A 24136-nucleotide genomic window follows, 5' to 3' on the forward strand; every position below is an offset into this window, starting at 1 on the left:
CGGATCCCTTCAATATTAAAACATGAAATATAAATTAACTGCTTTAAGTGTTTATGGAGGCAAATGCCTGTGTCGCTGCGCATCGCTGACTGAGACAACAGTGATTCAGTTCAGCAGCACAATAAAAACGCTTTCAGAAAACACTTTCTCACTTTCTTAGGGCTTTCAGTCACATGTCATGGTCTTCATCCGTGGATTTAGTTAGGATAGTTGTCATGGCAATGGTTAAGTGTACCTGAGGTTTCCTGTCTATTGTACTGGAAAATAAATGCTTCATCATTTTAATCAGGATAACACTAATTACTTGGAGATGCTCTGTACAACTGGGCGAACTTGATCTGTTGAAACCCATGTGACGTGACTGAAAGCACCTAAGCAGCTGCTCAATGAACTCTGTGGTGAGATTGTTTTGTTAATGTTAAGAAAGAGCTTCCAGTCTGAACTTTGAAAGCAGTATGGAAAAGAAGTTGTTAAAATGGTCCGTAATATGGAAGGTTGAACATCTAAGATTCCCTCAAAACGGGGTAAACTCTTATTGGTTGAAGATCATGTTGTATGATTGAAAGCTCCAACACAGCTGATTTTTTTTTTTTTTTTTCCCCCCGAAACTCTTATTTAGCTTATTAACAATTAACAAAGACACCCGTTAATGGAGCTTGTGGAAAGTGAATTTTCGTAAAACACCTCAAGAAACAGAAATATAAGACAAAATATGTAGTTTTATGATCCCAATGGAGTTACCTATACAAAGGTTATGTTGTACGGCTGGATGCATAGTAAGTTTCAGCAATCCTTACAATTATTGTTGAGACATTTCACTCAAAGCCACAAATGCAAACTGGACTGACCAACCAACCAACATTGCCATCCACTGTTGTGCAACTTTTGTCCCTAAAAATGGACATGTTTTTTCAGTTATTCCACTTACAAATTTAGAGGACTGTGCAGCCTTGGCGGGTGTATGTGCTCACTTAAAAGTCCAGTGTGTAGGATTTAGTGGCATCTTGCAATGAGGTTGAAGAACTGCAACTTCTCCTGTGCGCTAAGTGTGTAGGAGAATTACGGTGGCTGATGCGAAAACAGGAGTGGCCCTATTCAGAGTCGGTGTCTGGTTTGTCCATTCTGGGCTACTGTAAAACAACATGGCAGAATCCTTGCGTGAGGACCCACCCTGTATGTACATATAAATAGCTCATTCTAAGGTAACAAAAACACAACAATTCTTATTTTTAGGTGATTATAAACTAATGAAAACGTAACCATGAATATAACATTTTATTTCTGCCAAAAGATGCCTCTAAATCCTACACACTGTGTCAGTAAGACACACAAGTAAGCTTGAATGATGGTCAATAATGTACAATTTAAAATGATACCAAGTTTACTAATATCCAGTTTACTGTGGTGGGTGATTACCTTGACACTGGTTATCATACCAATATAGTAGCTACAAATATATTATGCCACCTTGAGTGTCACTGACATCTTATCTGGTCCTTGGACTATTACTGTTTAAACATCATTAATGTTTCAGTGATTTCTGTGGCACGTTTGTGTGCAGTGACGGGCCATGAGTGCGGCAGCAGACAGAGATTAGCACCATTGTTGTCGTCTTTGACATTATCCCAGTTAATCCTGAACCTCCCTGAAGGTATTACAGCTCAATGTCACACATGCCAACAGAGTTTATTAGGCAGTGGAGGAAATAATAAGAAGAAGGAACTTTATTTGTAGACCACTTAAAGAACTACTTCACAGACCAAACATAAAAAGAACGGAGAATAATAAAAACAGTCAAATGTAACAAAGAATATATATACACAAAATTGAGTAAAATCAGGAGATAAAGTAGAATAGTAAATAAGCATCAAAGACAATTTACTTGTAGAAGTGAAACAGCTTTTGGATGGATTGTGATAAAATTTGTTTCAGACATTGATAGTCTCCAGAGGATGTACCCTACTGACTTTGATGAACCCCTGATATTTCCTTTTGTGCTGCTGCGAGGTTGATAATTTTTGCTTTTAGTGAGATAGTTTAGACCATATGCGTGTGTCTGTGTCATACTGTCTGTTACCTTTTATTCTTGTTTCCTAGAGAAAAACCCACAAAAAAATGGACCCCAAAATACAAGACCAAGAAACTATATTATTAATCTTGATCAGTTGTGAAGCTGGAAATTCTGTACGCTATGTCACAGAGCATATCACTAAATAAGCCATCTCTGGATGAGTGTGTCATGAACCTCAGCCTGCTCATGCATGGAAGAATTTAGTCCCAAGAACACTTGAGTCCAAGCAGGGGACATGCTGCTCATATGACTACAGCACTAGAAACCTAGATTGTGCTGTAGACCCTTTTCTGTCACAGCAGAAAAAGCACATGTGTAACTGATAACATTAACCCGTCAATAACTGATTTTTCTGAGCCACTTATTTTCAGCAAAAACAAGTTCAGAACACAACATTAACATATCACTGCCTTTTTAAGTTGATATGTTTGACCTATTAGCAAACAGCTGCTTATTTCCACTTTCAGCAGTCACTGAGTAACCTGATCATGCATCAGGAGTCTTTGTGTTTGTGTCCACCTGATGAATTTAAGTCCAATCGTCATTCTCTTTTAGCTCTGTTTTTGGGCTCCACCAACTGTTTAGGGAAATACCTGTCTCTTTACCTGCTACATGCTCCACTATGTTCTACAGCTAGCCTCTAACGGTGTCTATCTGCTGTTTGCTACAGCACAGTTGTGTACTAGACAGATAAACAATGAGCTGAAACTCATTGTAAACTTTGTAAAGCCGAGGTTAACTGTGTCACAGCACAGAAGGAATCATACATCTGCTGCTAGCTCGCCTTACACTACTGAGCTAGTTAACGTTACAACTCAGCTAAAGAGGACGCCATTAATGTTTACATCTCATGCTGTTGCGAGCACAAGACTCTCATTCATGAGTAGATGCACGCTTCCTTCTGCACAGTGATACAGTTGACTGGTGTAGTTTAGATAATAGTTCCTTCACAAAACTGCTCACAACAAGGTTTGTGGATTATTGCAAGTAACTGGGTCATGATTTCTGGAAAGAGACATTGCTATTTATTTTTTTCAAATGTATTTTTTTGTGCTTTAAGCCCCCCAAACTGAGTGCCAACTAGTTCTATTATACTGGAAAGAAGACAGACATTTCTATGGTCGATATCTCCAACACTTGGCAACTCACATCAGAACAATCTAGACTGATGAACAGCACTACAGGTAAGAGGAAAAAATCTGTATTTTTGATTTTGGGGTGAACTGTCCCTTTAAGTAAGCTAGTGCCAGGGTCCTAGTATTGTGCATGCTGGTTCACTGACATGTTTTACATGACACTTGATGGAACTGTGTCATTGTTAGTGAAATTTGCCTAACCTGTGTTTTTTTTGGTAAATATTCACAGCTGAGTTCAGTGAACACCTCCCATTTTTCCATCCGACATTCTTATTTAACCTGATGCATTGAACAAATAAATAAATAAATGAATAAAACTAACATTGTTGGGTGAACTGTACTTTGAGACCATTGTTTGGGCCTCTAAAACCTACCTGCATGTCTGCCAGAAGTTGTCAGGGCTTGTGTGTCCCACCTGTTGTTCAGCTAAGCATGAACAAACACCTCATATTCTAGTATTTGATTTTTCCCACATTAGTTTATTTTTCAGACAATCTTCTGTCTAAAAAGGGAAATCCAAGGCACTCTTCTTTAAATGTATAGAAAGCCTTTATTTAAAAAATGGCTGTTTCATATAGAAAAGGTTAAAACATGATCACTTTCATCATGTTTTAACCTCATATACTTTGTTGATGATTTATTTTGGAAAATAATATTAAACCCCTAAAATGTATTAAAAATAAGAAAAATGTAACATCTTAAATCATTAAAGCAATATCACACTTGAGGTTGTGCTGTTGTATTGAATGACCAAGACCTAGCTGTGTTGATATTCAACAACAACAGCTTGACCTCGAGTGTAATATTGCTTTTTAAAAAAAAAAAAAAAAAAATGCACTATATTTATCTAACAACTTTAGTTTCTAATTACTTTGCAAATTCTGATCACCAATGCAAAATATAATCAAATAAAGTCTGATATATTATAGGCTAAGATAAGACTGTATTGAAGCCCAGGGAAAAATTAAAAGCTACCCAGCAGCTGCAACAATTAAGTGATGAATACATGGCCTATATGCATCACTAATTATAAACCAGAAATGTAATGCACAGTATAATGACATGGACCGTTTTGCATTATATGCACTTTGATGCTTATACTTTTGTGCTTAAGTAAATTTTGAAACGCAGGAGTGTGGTACTCGTACTTATGTGAATAATGAAAAGAAAGTATGAAAAGAAAACACTCAAATAAAGTACAAGTACCTCAAATGCATTAAGTACAGTACTTAACTAAATTTACTTAGTTACTTTCCACCACTGTTGAGTTGTTGTTGATAAAAAATAAAATATATAGTTAATAAGAACATAAATAAAGGCCTTTATGATCCGGACAGCGCCCCCTGCAGGGAGACTCACTCTGGAGGAGTCTATTTAGCCAGCTCGTGACGTCACGGGGCCAGTTTCCCAGGATTGCTGCGGGAGTCGGAGGCTGCAGGGTGGGGAGAGTGTGGCCCAGGCTGCCGGAGAGGAGACACCTATCGTCTTGAGACACCCGGCACGGCTGTGTTGGGACTTGCGCTTCCCTTCTTTCTCTCTGGGATTTAAAAACGCTCCCTAATTTCCTCGAAATAAGTCACGGAGTTCACGCACATACGAGGTAGGCAACACCGACAGCCGTTTGCACGCACCGGTGGGGTAAATTCATCGCAATAAGGCGGTGATGTTAGCTAGCTGCATCCCGGTGCTAGCAGCCAGCCAGCAGCACAGGGAAGACTGTCAACACTCATTGTAGCTTTCCCGGGAGGACTACCGTCAACACACAGCTGAGAGCTCTGACACAAATCCTTCACTCGGCTGAGATTCAGTTAAACAGCTATAATAGCCACCATGGTTATGTGTCATTCCCGCAATGAGCAGTGGGACATTTTTATGTTTTTAACAACATAAATCGTGCTTGCATTTGTCTAGCTTTGTTGATTGGAGTCGGAGCCAGACTTCCTTCAAACAGATTTAAATTTTAAGTTTTTTTGATGAACAAGATAGGTGTGTGTATAAGAATACATCAGTCAATACATATTTTGAAGAAGTAGGAGATACTTTAACATTCGGCAATTACAGAATCCACCATGCATCCTTTATAATTTAGTAGGGCTTTAACTTTTTCAATGCACTCAGCGACGCTGCCATTGCTACTAACGGGTGTTTTGTCGTGAAAGAACATAGTGGAAATGACCGGCAAACAATATGTAAAAGTTGGATGTTTTGAAAAATGGTGACACTTTGTAGATCATGTACACGCCGAATTAAAGAAAGGTATCTCCCAAACCAGGAAAAGTGATGATTCATTGTATGCACCGTATCTATGTGGCTGATCGGGAACGCGATTTCAAATTCTCACATTTTTTGAACGAGGTTCGGCTCGGTATCTAGACAGCGAGAGCCGGGCACATAACGAGCATAACGAGCGTTTAGCCAAAGCCTCATTACATTAGGGGGAGTTCAAAAAGGACAGGGCTTGGCAGCTGCGAGGAGAATTCAGTGGTGCGTACATGATATGGGAGGCTGTGTTGTTGTACAGCAGCAGCAATATGTCAGATCTCACATTATAAGCATGGCTGCGGCCTGCACACACACACCCACACTGCTGCTGCTGAGCCTGGGAAGAAGAATCAATGGACATGCTTTGCATAAGAAGAAAAGCTGAGGGTGGTGGGTTTGGCCATTGTGATATTATTGCCTGAGCGATGATAAAAGATAATGTGGCATCCTCAGAAGTCAGGATGCAGGGAACAAGCTCACTCAGTGCTGGGGGTTTTATCTGTGTTGCATGATTACATAAGAACTCTCAGTGCTTATTGTGTTTGTCCTGAGCTTGTTTTTATGCCGAAGCTGCTTTGAAATTACTATTATAGTCATTTTACTCTCCTAAAGCTGCTTAAAGTCTGTCTGAATAACTCAGAAAGCATATTATGCTTCCTCCAACATGTCCTGCAGTGTCACAGTTACTTCTCTATAGATATATATGCAGTTTGGAGTTTCTTTAACACACAAAAACACATCCAATCGTGCTATGCATGCTATAGTTTTACTCGTGTCCATCCAACATGCATTGGTTAGGGTGGAGGTCTCTCCAGCAGCAAACTCCTGACTTCTGACGGGACTTTGACTTTTGCTCCCTCCTCACAGCATCCTTCTTTTATGGCTGTATTGACATATAGTTATATTATGTAACAACAAAAGAGGTCTTACTTGCTGTTCTTACTATCAGACTGCACTTCCTGAGTTCAGGGAGGTTCAGTAACTTCAGGGATCAAAGTCCTCTTCAGGAAATCATCCTGAATGACTTCACGATTATTGGATTAGCTGGATGGTACTCTATGCTGCCACAGTGTTATGCATATTACAGCCCCGAGGACCTGAAACTGGGTGTAAAAGTAATTAGTAAGAGAAGTCTGAGCATGCTTGCTGTTTGGCTGCAGAGATGTGAACTCTGAAAGGCGCTTGGCATCCTGGGTAATGGCTCATGTCCAAGTGTCTTATTCAGGATAAGCTGTTTATTTGCATCCTCATCCATTTAAGATATCCTTGTATACATAAGAAAGCTGAGGATTCAGAAAGTTAGACGGCTATAGTACATGGCAGTAGGCGTGTGGATGCCTCCATGTAGCGTAGGTGTTTGTTTGCTCTTTGTAAATAGTTGTATTGTGTTGTATTTTCTTCACATAGTAATTCTGAGGAGGAAGCAGCTGGGTGTCCGAGAGGGAAAGAGTAAAACTGTCGGGAAAACTAGTGAAGGATTTCCTGGAATATCGTGGAAGTGTGTTCTGGGTGTTGGAGTTAGGGAATGTGATTTATTCTTTGTGGAAGTTAGCGTATAATCAAGGATATCTTTTGTCATACAAACAGGACATATGAAGTATACATATGAGATATACAGGAATATGACAGATTATACAGAACTTGTTCAGTGATGCAAAACAAAAAACTGCTGCTAAATGGACTTAAAGCTAACAAGCTTGCTTGCTAACTGGACAAAAAGTATCTTTAAGACATATTTTTACTACAGCCTGACAGACTGACTGATATTTGAGGCTGAGACTTACACTGATAATACATTTATATTAAACATGTTATAATGGGGTGGCTGGGCTCAGATTTAGAGACAGGGTAAGGAGCTTGGATATCCAGAGGGAGCTCGGAGTAGAGCCGCTGCTCCTTCGCGTAGAAAGGGGTCAGTTGAGGTGGTTCGGGCATCTGATCAGGATGCCTCCTGGGCGCCTCCCTTTAAGGCCCTGACACACCAAGCCGACGGTTGGCCATCGGTCAAAGTCGGGTTGTTGGTGAGTGTCTGTCGCCCTAGTTTTTGCGGTGTGTCCCGCACTGTCGGCACTTCGGCGTCGGTGGCTTTTCGGCTGATTGAGCATGTTGAATTGCCAGTGGAGCTTGTTGGTGAGAGAGATCACTCTGATTGGCTGTTCCCATCAGCTGACAGGATATACCACTCTCTCACTCCGCTACTTTGTTTATCTCATGCATTCCTTGGACTTCCGGTTTCCCTTTTTGCATTATTTCCTCATGCAGGCGCAGAACGTATGTGCTACTTGGCCATCAGATGTAGTCTTTGTAGTGTGTTCAAATGCAACTCACACAGGGCGACGTGAGGCGATGTAGATGGCGCAACAGTTGGCTTTCGTCGCTGCTAGTTCTTTGGTGTCGGTTTGGTGTGTTAGCACCTTTAGAGGTGTTCCAGGCACGTCCCACTGGTAGGAGACCCCGGGGCAGACCCAGAATCTGGCCTAGGAACACCTTGGGGTCCCCCAGGAGGAGCTGGACAGTGTTGCAGGGGAGAGGGACATCTGGGGAGGAGCTGCTGGATTTCATATTGTATACAAATGGGATATCTTGATAAAAGCAACAAGAAAGTTAGGTCAACAGCCTTTGCTCCAGAGAGATTCAAATCACAATGTGCCGCACCGACATTTGCCAAACTTGGTTCTATGAACTTGTGACTTGTAGGAAACGTTTCAAAAACCTCAGCCCAGAATTGACAATATGAACATTTAGCTTAAGTTTCCAATATGTCATGCCTGGGAAAGTTCATTCAATATTTGTGAACATGAGTCACTCTTTTTCGAAGCCAGGAACCAGAGAAGTAAGTCTCAAACTTGTGATGTCATAGGGTATAAAGTCTGGAGCTGCTCCAAAGACAATGAATGGGAGACTGATTTTGTGGACCCACAGAAAGCTTTTTTTCTTTTTTTATTCCTAAATGAGCTTTATTGTACTGTGGTGTTCTCAGTTCTGAAACAGAAAATGTGCCCATATACTCAGAACACTCCCCTGGGTGCACTCACATAAAACACATAAAATCTGGCATGGAGGAAGTCCATAGAGAAGATACGGAAGCCTGAGAGGAAAATGATGTTTCAAAAAGAATTCTTTTATTTTGAAGGGGGCTCATACTGTAGGGCTAATTTCTTGTCAAAGTATGCCAAAGTTGATCCCAGTGTAAAGGCCCAGCACTGATTTGCTTCACCTCTGTGAGTGACTAATTGCAACTGTTCCATTAAAGTAAAGAGATTTCAGTCGGAAAGTTTGCCTTTACACACTCTGCCTGCTGGTCATTCAGAGCATTGATTAAACTGTCGACCGTTACTGTGTTTAACACGTCCCTGTTACATCACTAACTTAAGTCCCACTCACAAAGGCCCAGATTGGCTCTGTTGTTTCTCCAACGGCTAACAGCAGACCTGTTTTTATTGGAGACAGAATGTGAGATGTGGGTTCAGAGATTGAACGAGGCTGAGCTGAACAAATGCTAACTGCCCCGCAGCACAGGGTAACGCTTACTTTGTCCTCTGTGGCGATGATGGAGCAGGAGGGTTCATACATATCTTGTTTCTGATGATATTAATGGAGGTGGTTAAGGGGGAGATTGGGACCTCCCCTCTCGTCAGCCTTTGTAATTAGGGGAATGTGAGCTGAATTAGTCATGCCACACTGAGCAGGCCGCAGTCCCTCGTTGATGAGGATGAAGAGTGTCGACTTACACACCGTCTGCGAGCCCGGCCGGTTCGTTCCGGGGTGTTTTCTGGTTCTCTGGGGGAGCTGCAACATCCTGGATGGAGTTGACTTTGTTGTTGTGTTTTGATTTACACACACACACACACACACACACACACACACACACACACACACACACACACGCACACACACACGCACTGCTGGATTACAAGTGAACCCTTGTAAACAGAAATCATGTGGACTCAAAAGTAGATCAGTTGAGAGTTTTCTTTCTCTGAGAGTGGAAACAGAACTCAATCCAGTCTCTGTTACTCTAACTTAGGGCTGGGCGATATGGAACACATCAGATATTACAAATACCTAGATATATTGCAACGATATTGTAGGGTTGACCATTGGTGCTTTCACCTAATAATCAAAGTGAGATTTTTGATAAATAATTATCAGTAATGTGGATATAATGACCACGTGGGTAAAGGCAAATAATAGCACAGCTCGAACAGTCTGAAAATTACATCACTTTACTGTAACGCAGCCTTTAAAACCAGGAAAAGACAACACAATATTACAATATCCAAAATCTATTTAGTCTGGTATCATGATATCTATATGATATCGATATTTTGCCCAGCCCTACATTAACTTCACATGAAAATGCACTACCATTTAAAAGTTTGGAATCAGCTGTTATGTTGATGGTTTTCTTCTTTCCTTCGATTGTGTCTATTTTAACAGAGGTAAACACAATATAATTTCAATACCAAATGTATTTTTACATTTAAAAGAGCTCTGTCCCCAAAAGAGGAAGAATTACACGATTCAAAACTCCATTTAGTCGATGTCCCTGCTGTGTTGCGGGACAACATTGTAGGAACTGGGATTTTGAATTTCTTTTCCAGTACAGAAAAGCTTAAATATACCATGATCATTATTGAACCATAACAGTGCAGCTGGGCTCTAAATATTGTGTCTGTACATTTTTCTTTGGACTGTCTGCAGTCGACTCAGTCTACCTGTGATTTGTCAGTCCGCAGCATGTTTACCTGATATTTCAACTGCGCAAATCCAGAAACTAACATTGTGTTTCTGTTGTGAAGTTTGAGGAATAGCATTACTAAACAACAAGTTGCCTGTTAATTCCAGCTTGCTATAGGCATTATTTTGCACTTGACAGCTGACACTGAATCAGGAACCTGTTCCTATTTAAATCTGCACTTCTTCCAGTCTCTTTTACTAATGACTGCTGATTTCTTCTCTTCATATTGAACTCTTGCTCAGAGGGATCTTTGTCTCTTTCTGCCCTTTCAGTTGTCAGTCTGGTTAAACCATAGCCATTGTATGTTATTTTGTTCTCTATGTACAAAACAAACCCTTCATTCAAAACGGCATCTATTTGTAAAGACCTAAAAGCATCAAAGACCATTCAGTCATACAGAGTAGTCCTCTCAACCATCTGACTGTACCTAATCAAGTTTGTCAATGGTAGTGAGGTTCACTTTCATTTAATGTTCATGAAGAAATCAAGAAATGTTCTTCAGCCTGTCTGACGATTCAGATTACACCATCTTTATCCTCTGTCTGCTTTGTAACACTCAAGCTTTTTCAAGCTGCAGGCTATCACGTGTCAACATCTGTCTCTTTCTACCCATAAACCCTTGCATTTTAGGGGTTGTTTCCTGTAGCTGGGTCAGATTACCTCTCAGTCAAAATGACAAACCAAACTTTATTTCTCTGGGAAAAGAGGAATTCAAGTGGCATTTAAGATGACATTATTTAGTATTTCCTTACCACAAATGGATGCACAGATGAAAAATCCTGTGTTTCTAGTCTCTAGGTAGTGGTAAATAAACTCACCTGGCCACTGATTGATGCTGTATTCACTCATGTCAATGATGACCTAGTGATACTTGTTCTTGATACTGTTTTTTCAGTTTGAAAGTGGTGAGACAAGTTGCAGGTTAGCAGTACCTTTTTTCCCCCTAAGACTCTTTCGACTCGGAAACTGCTCTAAGCTACTATCTGTTTACATTGAGGCATTTAACCTCCACAGCAGCTCACAGTAAGTGAGCATTTAGGGTATCAGTGTCTTGCTCAATGACACCTAATCAGACAGACTGTACACCTTTAATGAGACTGAACTTTTACCTCTGGCTCACCTCTACGCTTCTAGATTTGAACTATTTGCTAATAAGGTTTGAAGTTGTGCAAGTTGTCTTCCAAAGGGTGTTTTCTTTTAGACCCCCGTCAACCACCACATGGCTTAAAAAGCAGGCCACAAAGCAACAGTCTCTAATCTCCGCATTGCAAGTACATTTAGCTCACTCTAAATTCCACAGAAACCTACAGTGAGAGTACATTAAGCTTCAGCATTACAGGCAGCTGGTGGTGAGAAGTACAAAGTGTCCAAACACTTATCAGTTGAAGTAATATTCTTGTTTGTTTGTACGTTTTCTTACTGATATTTTACCAAAACTTTGAATTTTTGAGTCTGATTAAATAGTACAAATGTGTATTTGTGTGTCAGGAGGTGTAACTATTTTTAATCTTCAGGCTTGGAATTTATTTTTAGCAGCAGACGTTTCATCGTCTTGTCTGCCACCTTAATCACTAGCTTTTGTCTTTCAAGAGCAGACCTATATTTTCTCACACTTTTCCCTCTAGTGTGTTTGGCTTCACTTGTGACTGAATCACCGTGTCACGTCATGTCAACATGCAAATGAACCCAACCCATCATTATGGTGGCACGGGGCTGTAGCCGTAGCAACCAGAGAGAGGGCTGCCATTCGTCCGTTGATTCTGGCAGAATCACATGTGTTGGTGACCTTTGAAACCCAAGGCCTCCTGGTATGGAGCGAGGCCTTTACTGCTGTGGTGTCACAGATGTTGAATTCTGGGTAATATGTTGGGAGGAGGCTCGGTTTGTTCTTGTGTTTTGAAGCGTCTGAATATGTTTTAGATTAAAAAGACGATGATGAGAGCGGTGGAACGTAAAAAAGCTGAGACAGTCCCTCCTTTGCCTAGAGATATTAGCCCAAAGAGATTACCACTGTTGACTCAAACATGAAGACCGTGTGTATACTTTTAAAATATATTATTCCCTCCTCTGAGATGTTTCTTTGCCCTGGTTTGTCACATTGCTCATTAGTTTCTGTGGCTTTGCTCCAAGAGGACTTTGACCCAAGTTAATCCGGCTCTTCTCTTAAATATTCAAATGACACAGGAATAGTTGTTTTTAGTGGCTGCCAGGGTTTTACAGCTCTGAACTTTTCTTCTTCTAGCTGCTGCTTTCTTTAAATATTGCTGGTTTGGAGAGTTTGGGATTTTTCTTCAAAGTGCTGTTGTTAAATGCCTCTTCATTTATATTTAAAGTACACACTATAGCTGCAAGTGTTGATTGGTTTTACAGTTGAGTATAATACTTGAAACTCTGAAGATTTACTAGGTAATCTGATAATAAAACATTTATAAGAATTAGATTATTGCCTTAAAAGTGGAGTATTGGTCTCAGAAATATCAGAAAATACTGAAAAAAACACCTAGCACAGTTTCTCAGCGCCCAAACATGTTTAGTTTGCTATAATATATGACAACAAAAGCAGGAAATCCTGATGTTTAAGAAGCTGGAACCAATGGTGTAAATATTGACAATGCAACAAGTGCAGTGCCGTGGGGCCCAGAAGCTGTCAGGGGCCATGTAGGAAGGCTGTGTTGGTGTGAGTCCAGGGCAGACTGTTAGATGAGCCTTGATAGATGTGGTGCTTCAGCTGCTGTCTTTGGGGCTAATTGAAAGCTGGTTTGCAGGGTGGGAGAGATGAATTTGCGTTTAATAAAAGGGTGGCTGTTTTGAAGCAAGCTGTTCAGTAGCGGTGCATATTAGCCATACTAGGAGCCTAGGAGAGCGGGCGGCAGCTCACGGACTGCTGCTATAGCAATTCAGCCAGCACGAATCCCAGGGGTGATCTGATCCCGGACCGCCCCAACCCTCTGCAGGATCAGCAAACATTCTGTTGCTGCTGTTACACAGGTTAGACACAGTGCTGCTGCTGGCCACCAGCCCCTTGTGAAAATTGTAATTTGGATTTTATCTAGGCTGCTCTAAGTAGATTCTGTGTGCTGGAGCTGTGCTTGGGGCGAGGCGTGGGCGGAAGAAAGAATATATGTACTGGGCCAATTGCAATGATGTTATGCTGCTGACTGGAACCATTAAATGTTTGGCATTTTTGCTTAAAAAATAGTGAAATGATTGACTAAGAAAATAATGAATTCATAGTTTCAGCTCAAGAGTAAATTAGAGAGAAATGAAGTAGGTCAGGAGGACAGTCAGGCAGTTTTCAATAGCGATGCCAATACTGGTTTAGTTACTGAAGCCGAAACAACACTATAATACTTTAGTCTGAGGAGTTCAGTGATGGCATGTTTTAAACCTTTTTTTTGCTAAACTTCTCAGTGCAGCGGTTTTAGAAAGGCTCTTAACTCAGATCAGGAAATATTTGAGCTAAGAAAATGAAAAAAAAAAGAAGAATCTGACACCAACATTTGACACCAACTTTTAGTCCTTGATTTTGACACTTGATAATACAGATATATATGTATTTCCCTTGGCACTGATGTTGTATCAAGTAGTTTAATTCCTCTCATCACTTGATTTGATTTCCATGAGTGATGGGTTCAGTTTTTCTAAGCTAATAAATAATGTACAGAATGCATTTTGAGTTAAAGTGCAGCTGTAAAACTCATTGACAGAGATGGACACAGTGTTGTTTCTGGTATATACTTTGTGGGTTGTGGTTGTTCGGTAATAAATGAGCTTCCAGTGGCAACGTGCACCTTGAATCCACTTTTCCTCAGAACGTTTCTAATATTAGAACCGTCACATCACAGCAGTCTCTTCCTTCAGATATCTCCCGTTTGTTTCCTGCTTGTTATATTTAGCAGTTTGTGCACAGCCAGCTCTCCACTGGACCTCCACACTTATTTGCTATGAGATTTGTTACGTAAGTGCACGTCTTCCACACTGGACATGTTCAGGAGAAACCAGTTTTCAGGTTGATTTTCTTTGCTGCATGCAAACACAATGTGTGTGTGTAGTTTCCCCAAAATGCTGCTGGCCAAATAAGTTGGTCCTTTTGATCTTCGCTGTGTCTCTCTGGTGTCTCCGTGTCTCAGAGGAGACGACGCCAAAAAGCCCGACACTTCCTGTCTTTCTTTTAAGGCTGTCTGTGTAATGTCCCCAACCCACAGGCCTGTTAAATAATCTGCTGTGAGGAAGTGACCACATAGAGGACAGATTGCCAAGACCATGAGAAAAGAAGAGACACAGAGACTATCAGTGCAGACAGGACAGGAAACAAACCTTATAACTTTCAGAACTCATGAGCCACCACAGTATTTCTGGAAGAGAAAGACTTGGCTTGAATTGACCCAACCATCCAACCTCTTGTCATTAAACGTGTCTTCAATCCAAATAAAATACACTTCTGTGCACACTTAACCACATACAAGGCCACATCACAAATGTTTGGTTTTACTGGGAGTCTTACAGCTAAGGGTCGGCTCTCCTCCAGTCTAGAGGGTGTTGGTGATGCACCTTAAGCATGTTTTCAACAGCTTTGCTAGCAAGCTTACAGTTAACAGTTAATCAGCACAAACATGGATGGACTAGGGGCACGACGAAAGTTTTATTGACTTCACAAGCTCAATACTTCTCAAGCTGGTCCCTCGCCCACACAGTGTAGTTTTAGTGTAACTTAAGCATTATCACAGTAGACAGACAGGACAGACCTCGTGAATGGCAACATCCACCATTGGCACACATCACTTACTGACGTAGTTACTGGTGGGAGGAGTAAAGATTACACGTGTCTTGGAGAGACAGGTGCATTCACACCTTTTTTACATCTGGTTAGAATGAGTCAGTGGGATGAATGCTTCTTGGATGTATTTATACCCAATCTTTGATAAAATATGATGCATTTAGCCCTTTTAAGACAGGAATTGTGCAAATTTGCAGGAAAGCCCAATCAGTCTTCTTTCAGCATTGGCAGTATAAAAACAAAATCGGGGAGTACAGCAAAATGCCGCCTACCTACTTTTGTTTATACAGAATGCACCTTTTTCGGGGTAATGGGGGGCGTGAGCAAGTAACATAATGTGTAGCTCAGCATGTGACATAACCAGTGACATGGGAGGGAAGCCACGGCTAGTCAGGCGGCGGTAGTCAGATGTAAGTTGGCGGTAGTCAGACATAAGTCGGCCTGTTCTTCACCGTCCCCGTCATCTGATGGTTAATGGCCTCTTCATTTGCGAGGGCAAGGAGGATGCACAATTCCTTGTCTCCACAGTTGCTCATCTTTACAGTGTCTGTCAGGTTTGCGTTTCCCTCTTGCTACTAGCTGCTCGCTAATTCCTGCTATCAGCTGTTTCCTGTTTATCCAACGCCAGTGGCTCGCCGCCAAAACGTTTAAAAGTATGGCTATACTTTGTGCCTGTGGTGTCTGATGAAAATAAATGCATAATTTGGGGAAGGATTATGTCAAATTTTAAAACAATTTCAACAACATCTAAACAATATCCAGCCCTAATTGTTACAGATAATATTACTTGATAATACTTATGTACTTTCACTCAGCTAACAGTTTGAATGCTTGTCATACATTATTTTAGATTGTCGTAGTACTACTTTGACTTTGTTGAATGATTTGAATACTTCTTCCACCACTGAGAACCAGTTTCTGTCCAGTCTTGGTTGTTTACTTCCTTCTTGACGAGGTCAGCTTGCTGTAGTTGAGATTACTGATACTGGAAACCTACTAGTCACACCTGGGAAACATAAGGCCACAGACATCTACTGCTGACCACTGAAGGTTTCATCAGCAGTAATAGAGGTCTTGTTCATTAGTGACTACGATGTTAACTTTTTCGGATTTGAAATATGACCTTAGACCTCCATGCTGCCCGTCCGTCCACAGACTGTCAGGGATTATCTGACAATTTAACGCCTCATGACTTTATTCGAAGTCAGAATCCTAATACGCTGCAGAGGATGAGGATATGGGACTCTTTGTGTAATGTACAACTTCTTAGCTGCTTACGACACATTTAATAGGTTAGACTTCGCCTTTAGGAGGATGACTCTTGTCAATCTTTAAACTGTATTACTGCGAGTTTGTATAACATCAGCACTTCAGCAAATTCCACAGCTTTGCTGAAATCATCAAAAATGAAGTTCCAGCCTGAGAGGAAAGAGACGTGTGATCTTTGAGGTTGATATCGATATTGAGTAGGGATGCACCGAATATTCGGTAACCGAATACATTCAGCCGAATGTTGCAAAAAAACACACATTCGGTATTCGGTGGAATAAGTTAAAAGCAAGGCCGAATAATAGCGGCGTATTTTGATAACGCAATCAAATGGCGTGCCGTGACGGGCGGAATAAAATGTCGGTAGTGTGGCGATCCGTCCGTCACGGCACTCGCATTTGCGACTAAAAATAGTTTTGAGCGAGCAAAATAGGCTTAAATCATTCAGCATGCTGTGCGAGCAGCCTACAGATTTCAACCAGCAGCAGAAACGAAAGGCGAATCCCACCGATTGTGGGTTGAACGAGGGTCACAGACACAGACAGTAATGTATTCCTGTCAAATACGGCGGCCATCGGCTTACCGGGCGACGGAGAAGTCGGTTCCAATAATATCCTCTTCTTGGTGTCATGACTGCCCAGAAGTACCTGAACAGCTGAGCCAGCCGAACACAGGTATGTGACGTGTCAGGAGAAACGAGCCTTTCACATTTCTCTCTTTGTGGCAGTAACGGCCCACAAACCTCACCGCACTTTAGGGACTGTTCATTACTTATGAAGGGACTGTCAGGGGAGGAGGGTGGCTGGTTGATTTTTATTTTATTTATTTATTTTATTTTGATCCCCCCTATGTTAATCACCTATTGATGCTGTTTTTGAAGTATGAATAAGTCAATAAGTAATTTATTCCATTGAAATATCATTGATGTATTATAGAAAAGTGATTTATCTTTTCATAAATGACAAAAGGCACATCTGCCTCATTTTCGCTGTGGTATCGTGATACTACTCAGAACCATGATATTTTCATTGGTATCGCACAGTGGGTCCCAATTTTGGTACCGTGACAACACTAATCTGGAGGGGGTTCATCTGCAAAAACTAATGAAAAACTAAACAATGGTATTCGGTATTCGGTATTCGGCCAAGCGTTTAATGATATTTGGCTTCGGCTTCGGCCACAAATTTTCATTTCGGTGCATCCCTAATATTGAGAATTATTGGTTGAGAATGACAAAAAGAGGCTGATATAACTTTTTTTAAGAATACAAATAAGTAATAAAACATTTTTGGCAAAGAGTTAAGATTCAGTTTTTTGGTAATTTTTCTTATGTATCTGCACACAGTAAAATGATGGAATACTGTTATCTAGCTCACAGCAGTGCAACAGAAAAGAACAATATGTTAAAAAACTATCTATTTGTTACTGAAAACTTCCTGTTAAAAACAATCCTACTAACACTAGGCCTAAAAACCTTAGTTAAGAACATGAAATAAAAGTACAGATCCCTTCAGGTCTGGTTATTAAGGAGAAAGATTTATTCTGAAAAAGATTATTTTACTCTTGAAAAATAAAGTTACAATCAAAGAAGACAGGATTTTTCAGCAGCCAACTCCAATGGAGCAAATGCATGTGTATTGAAACTGTTGTTAATAGTTTATCTCAGGCATATTTTGTGTGCGTTTGCTTCCTTCTGTGTGTGTGTGTGTGTGTGTGTGTGTGTGTGTGTGTGTGTGTGTGTGTGTGTGTGTGCGTGCATGCATGCATGTGTTGGGAGGGTCAGATTCATTTGTGCTTCACTGAAAGGAATCACCTGCTAATCTTCTGATCCTTTAACACGCCCTGTGGTGAACTGGTGAGTCTTTGCTGTGGGTGGGGCAGCAGCAGCCGGTGAATCGCTTCAAAGAATGCTCGGTAACATTCATGACCAGAGTCCTGACGTAACAGAGCGGGTAATAAAGAAACCACAAAACCAGACCACGAAGCTCGGACAAAAAGACGTCAATCGTGTTTGTTTGATCACAAGCCAGAATTCTGTTTGTTTGCAGTAGAAATAAGACAAAAGAGTTCAGGATTTCTGTTGCTCTGTGGCTGTTTGAGAAACTGCAGCCAGAACTCTGTTTAAAAAGCCAAAGGTGAAATCATACATGGTGTATGATGATCCCACTTTAGATTACGTTGCCATAGGAACTGATGGTTCAGTGTCTATTTTTATAGATTAATATTGTACATTCTATATTGCTTTAATTATACAGTTGCAGTGTGCAGATGTTGTGAAGTAAGAAAAGTTTTGTTACATATGTGTTATACTCAGTCTTTCTTTAACTCCTCTTAAGCTCAAGCCAACCAATCACAGCTCTTGTTGCCTCCCCATGGTACCTTAATGGCTGCCATAGTCTGAATGTCTGCAGTAGTTACATTTAGGGTAGTGCAAAGCTATGGAGGCTACGTGTGTAGGTAGGAATTGGTTCCTGTTAGGGTGGCAACCATTTTATATTATGATTATTGCCCTAACTGATTAAACTACCAGTTATGTTCTCAGAGACCCAGATATTCAGTTTTCTATTATAGAAGAGTGAGAAAACCAGTGAATTTTCACATTTACGCAGCTGGAACCAGTGCAATTTCTGCCAGTATTGCTTATGAAATTACTTTAAAAATGGCGGAAATTAATTTTATATTGATCAGCTAATTAGTGTTGCAGCTGTAGTCTTGATAATGTGTCCTGTTTTGGATCTGATTCCAGGTTTATGGCATTTTTTAATTTAGCTACAGCTGTTAAAAGCTGAATTAAAATGGATTTGATGGATTTTATGTTTGATAAGAAGACAAAGAAGCTCATCTTCAAATTGTAGAGCAGAAACAAGGCTCAATAATTGTGTTAATGAAGTATCTATTAAATACTTTAAGTTGTAAGAAAATAATATGTTTTCTTTTGTAAGTGAGTGTCTTCTACCAAACAGAAAATCCTTGCTAAATTCTGAGCTTCAAGCCTTTCTCTGCTTGTTCATGGACATCAGTGACACCTGATTGAGGAGAAGATCATTGTACATGTTCCAGACCACACTACACATTTGGATTTAGCTCGTCTCTACACCCACTTTGCCATTTCCTGAAATGTCACGATGCAGTGGTGTGGGTGAAGGAGGAGGAAACATGAGGCTTGTTAACACAGAGCACAGAATCATTATTGTGGCTTGTTTAAAGATAACCACCATGTCGGTAACATGAGCTGTACAAAGTTCATCGGCCCCATCGGAGGGAGGAATGAGAGCAAATTTTCTGCATAATTAGAGAAGAAATATTAAAACCAAGCAGCTTGAGGCTGGTAGCTGATGTTAATTATCCCCCAGCGAGGCAGATAATAAAACACAAGCTGAGAAAGTCAGATATCTAATGAAGTGTCGTGATTTCAGATCAGAAACGACGTGTGGTGGGGAGAACAGTTTGACTAATATAAGAACAGGCTGGAATTATCGACTGATATTGGTTCATCACACGTGTGTCGATATTAGCAAATTATGTAGTTTGATCATTGAATATTGTGTATTTAATTCCTGAGTTTTTGCATAAGTCAGTTTCATTTTAGGTTAAACTGCTTAAATTGAAATTTCATTTGAAAAGCATCAGTTATTAAACAGCAGGGTAGGATATAATTTAAAAAGTTATGATACCACTACAGTTCTTATAAAGTGATACCGATACCAACAGAGTGCTTTATTTGATACCTTTTTCCTACTTTATTTGATACCCTTCATGTTAATGGAAGCACTAAGTTGTGTAAAATGCCACCAAACGCCATAAGCACTAAATTAAGGAGCACTTTCATTGATTAGACGTGAGCAAAACCATTCAAATAGTATTTTTTTGACCTGGGTACAAAAGGGATGCTTATCTCGTGAAGGAGAAGTTCCACTCCGACTTGTTTCTGCGTTATTTAGGCTGATACCTTAAAGGTGTCAAGTTTTGATCCCCAAACCCAATTTGACAGTCAAGTTTTTTTGTGTTACTGATGTTTTTCTTTATTATTTATGATAATGATTTAATAATGATTAACTTTATTTACAGCATTTCATACACAGATGCTGCTTAAAGAATAACAACTGAAAACAAAAAGAACAGAAAATAATAGTAAATGATAAATTAATTTTATGAAATATATAAAACAATAATTATTTCATTCAAGCTCTGTTCAAAATTTGCTATTACATTGTATTTACTGTTATAGTCAGTTTTGATAATGAGGGCTCTTGATCAGCTGTAACATTTACTGCTGGATATTAAGCACGTGATGAGATACAACAGAAAAATTGGCCAGTTTATAATCAAATTTTATACTGGTGTCAGCCTAAAAAAGCTCATGCATGTCATGCATGAGGTATTATTTTTTTTACCTCATGAGTCTGTGTACGTGTGTGTATGTGTGTGTCATCATGGCGAAATGGGCTCCTGGAGGCACCTATCGTAGTAGGAACTATCACAAAATTGTTTTGAAGTGCTTTGCCAAGTGTTAATGTTTCTGTCAGCCTGTGTATAGTTTTTACATCCACTTTACATCCCTGGCCCATATTTGTTTTTCGTCACGAATGACTGTTTAACAGCTGGACAGACAATTAAAACTAAAAGAAAATGACATGGATTTAAATATTCAACAATAACTCAAGATATAAACGTTATTAATAAAACATGTTGGAAATGAAACTGACCAAACCCAAGATATTCACTTTGTTTTTATCACATAACACAAAACAAAGGGGCAAGTACACGTTTTCAGGATGCTTGAACAAGGGAATATTTGGCATTTTTACTTGAAAAATTGTCTTAAGGGTTAACTGACTACCACAGATTTTTCTCTCTTTAAATCTACAGCATATATTTCCTGTAGTTCAGTGGAGTCTGATGTCTCAGAAACATACAAAACAAAAGGTCCCAAAAATAAAATGTAAGCCGTGCATTTTAATTTCAGGACAGGCTTTGAGACTGTTGCCCTGTCATCGTCAATCTGCCCTCAGGGTCTGTGTCCCTGAACACATCACAGGCTCTCAGTTCACCACGTGACCTCGACTGAACGGTCATGACAGTGAGTTCTCAGTGAGCGACGACACAGATCCAACAATCAGCTGTTTGTCAGCAGAGAGAGTGGGTCGACACACATAACCGCAGGCCGATTCCAACAGCTATTTCCTCTGCTGCCGTGAAATGTGTCGTCCTCTCAAACACACAAAGTGACAGCTGCTGCGGCTCGGGCATCTCAACTGAGCACAGTTTGTTTTCATTGCTGCCCTTTATGCTCTGATCTCGACCACATCCTTTGCTTTTAAAGGATTTTCTGTTAAAGGGACAGTCCGTCCTGACTCCCGACAGGCTTTAACACTGCTGCAAAGTGATGAAGCTGCATTTCCCGGGCTGTTTGTTTGGTCATTATCTGACATTTACAACATGACGTGATGTCTGAATGCTTCCAGCAGCTCCTGTGCAGTCTGATGTTTCCGAAACAATTAGAGGGGGAACTTTTTGGAGTTGTTATTTTGCATCAACCTTTAAAGGGGCAGCCAAGTTATATATTATAGGTCTGGGAAGATTACTTGAGTATACTTAGCCTAAACACGTTTGACGTAAGGCTATACTTACATGACTGAGGCATCTAGTGGCATTTTATGCAACTGAATGCTTCCAGACACAAGGTGGGTATCGAATGACATAGGAAAAAGAGTACCAAATGAGGTACTTTATTGATATTGGTATCACTTTGAGGGTTTTGGTATTGTAATTTTTTTTAAACGATGCCCAGCCCTATTGGAAGTGTCAAGTACTCCTTTAACAAACGTTGTGGTAGAAATGTGTAGTTTTCATGAAATGTCAATGTCAGCAGTTGGTCTTCATGAGTTTCAGCCTTACTCAGGTGTGTTCTATGCAGTTGGCTTGTTGTTGCTTATTGATTACTGTGACAACAAATGTACTGAAGATCAGTCTCACAGTCCCACACCAAAGTTGAATCCTGGAACACTAGTGATTTCTTTTTCTGTTGCATAGTTAAATTAGATAGATTATCCTGTGTGAACACTGGGTGGGTTCTGGACATCCTTTGGTTTCCTGTTTTTGTGGTAGCAGTTGTCGTACTTGAGGGGAATTTTCTGCTTATATTGATAGTTGATAGCAGAGGGAGATGGTGACTAGTGTGCGACAAGGGTCCTTTGCTGGACGTGATGCAGGGATGTTGCGGGTTGTGTGTCAGAACCTTTAGGACGTTTGAAAATTCTGTCGATCAAACTCTGGAGTGGACCAAACAACCTATCCAAGACCATTTGAAAGGTGTGAATCAAACATACCAACTGCAGGTTTTTACGATAACAACAGTGTGATTTTGGCACTAATGAAGCCATCTGGTTGTAAACTGTCCAGAAAGTAACATGAATGGAACTAGAGCTGGGTATTGTTTAAAACATCACAATACCAGTACCAAATACCAGGACCATTACAGTTATTCTGATACCAGTGGATTACATCATTTGATTCATTTTTTCATGCTTCGTGTGATACCCATCACGTGAATAGAAGCATTAAGTTGAGTAAAAGGCCACCAGATGCCACAGGCGTGTCATATAGCCATACATTCAAATTTGGTGGCTTCTCAGCATGTTGAACTGCCAAGTCTGTCAAAAACACCTGTCTAAACCAATCACATTGTATTAAATTGAACAACACTTGTGGTGATTGGTCAAATAGTCTTTTTCAAGATCTGGGTACAAAAATGATCCCATGCAAGTATTGTTTGACTGGACTAGTTTTGATACTACTTGGAAATGGGTTATTTTGGACGAAACCTTGAAAGTATCGAATACCTGGCCCTAAATGTGACACAATGAAAGCACTTACAACTGTACATGTTGTGCTTGTATCCCAATCTGTGTATCTTGGCTGTTCTTTAAGTCTATTAAAAAGTGTGTGACACAGTGGTCCCACAGTATTTAGGACAATTGGCCATCTAAGAATACTAATAATTCTCCTAATCAGTTATTTTTTCATGATCTCTTTGTGATGCAAACACATAAGAAGTATTAAAGCAACCTGCGCCCTTTTTGTCTTGTTTTTGTCTCAGACCTTGATCCTTGTCTTATAGTTGGCCTAAGTGGTCGTTATTACAGCTCTGGTGTTCAGTAATGGATGTTGAACCAGAAGCCAAAAATACCACAATGTACACGTTTTCACAGAGCAAAGAAAGCAGCCTGTCAGTGTGACTGCATCCCAAAATATCCCCCCCTGAGTGAGTGTGCAGAGAACTGAGCCTGCTGGTGTTCAAAGAGTCCAGGCTGAGAGGATGAATCAAACATTGTTCACATTGTGGGAACATTTACATGAACTGATGCTCATCATGCTCACATTCATTACTTGTTCGGCCTCAGTGCATTGAGGCAGCTGCAGACTGGAGAGAAGAGTTTTGACAACCTGTCTTTCATGCACCGCTGCCTCGGACACACCGACTGCCACCATAAAAGTCTCTGCCACCAGGCATTAACATTACTTCTCATATGAGTTAGTGTTATGCACTTCTGAAATAACTGTTACCCCCAGCCCATTTACACATTATTGAATTGTTTGTTTGATATCACATCTTTTTCTGCTTTTATCCAGTGTTCGGTTGTTCCCAGCAGAGCGAACAACTAGCAGCTATTTTAGCGTCAGTATGTTTGAATATGTAAACCGTGAGAGATATTGAGCTTGTAACCAAATACTGGACCTCTTTGTTTTGGGATGCAAAGTGCTGTGAAGGCCAGGTGTATAATTTTTGGGTTTTGGACAGCTGATCAGACCAAACAAGACATTTGAAGGTGTTGACTTGGGCTTGACACCTTCAATCATCACTCATCATCACTTGACGT

The 24136-nt window shown here is 40.3% G+C and overlaps 1 protein-coding gene across 5 annotated transcripts in view; it reads left to right on the forward strand.

Annotated features, from left to right (window-relative positions):
* Positions 1-4619: 4619 nt before the first annotated feature.
* The window catches only part of LOC117270786 (unconventional myosin-VI), a 184796-nt gene continuing 165279 nt past the window's right edge, over positions 4620-24136 (forward strand). For all 5 annotated transcript variants that reach the window (XM_078174048.1, XM_033648647.2, XM_078174049.1 and 2 more), the window contains exon 1: positions 4620-4807. The gene's annotated coding sequence lies outside the window, so the exon portion shown is untranslated. The remainder of the gene's footprint in view (positions 4808-24136) is intronic.

The sequence above is a fragment of the Epinephelus lanceolatus genome, chromosome 13, assembly GCF_041903045.1.
Source record: "Epinephelus lanceolatus isolate andai-2023 chromosome 13, ASM4190304v1, whole genome shotgun sequence".
Classification (NCBI taxonomy): Eukaryota; Metazoa; Chordata; class Actinopteri; order Perciformes; family Serranidae; genus Epinephelus; species Epinephelus lanceolatus.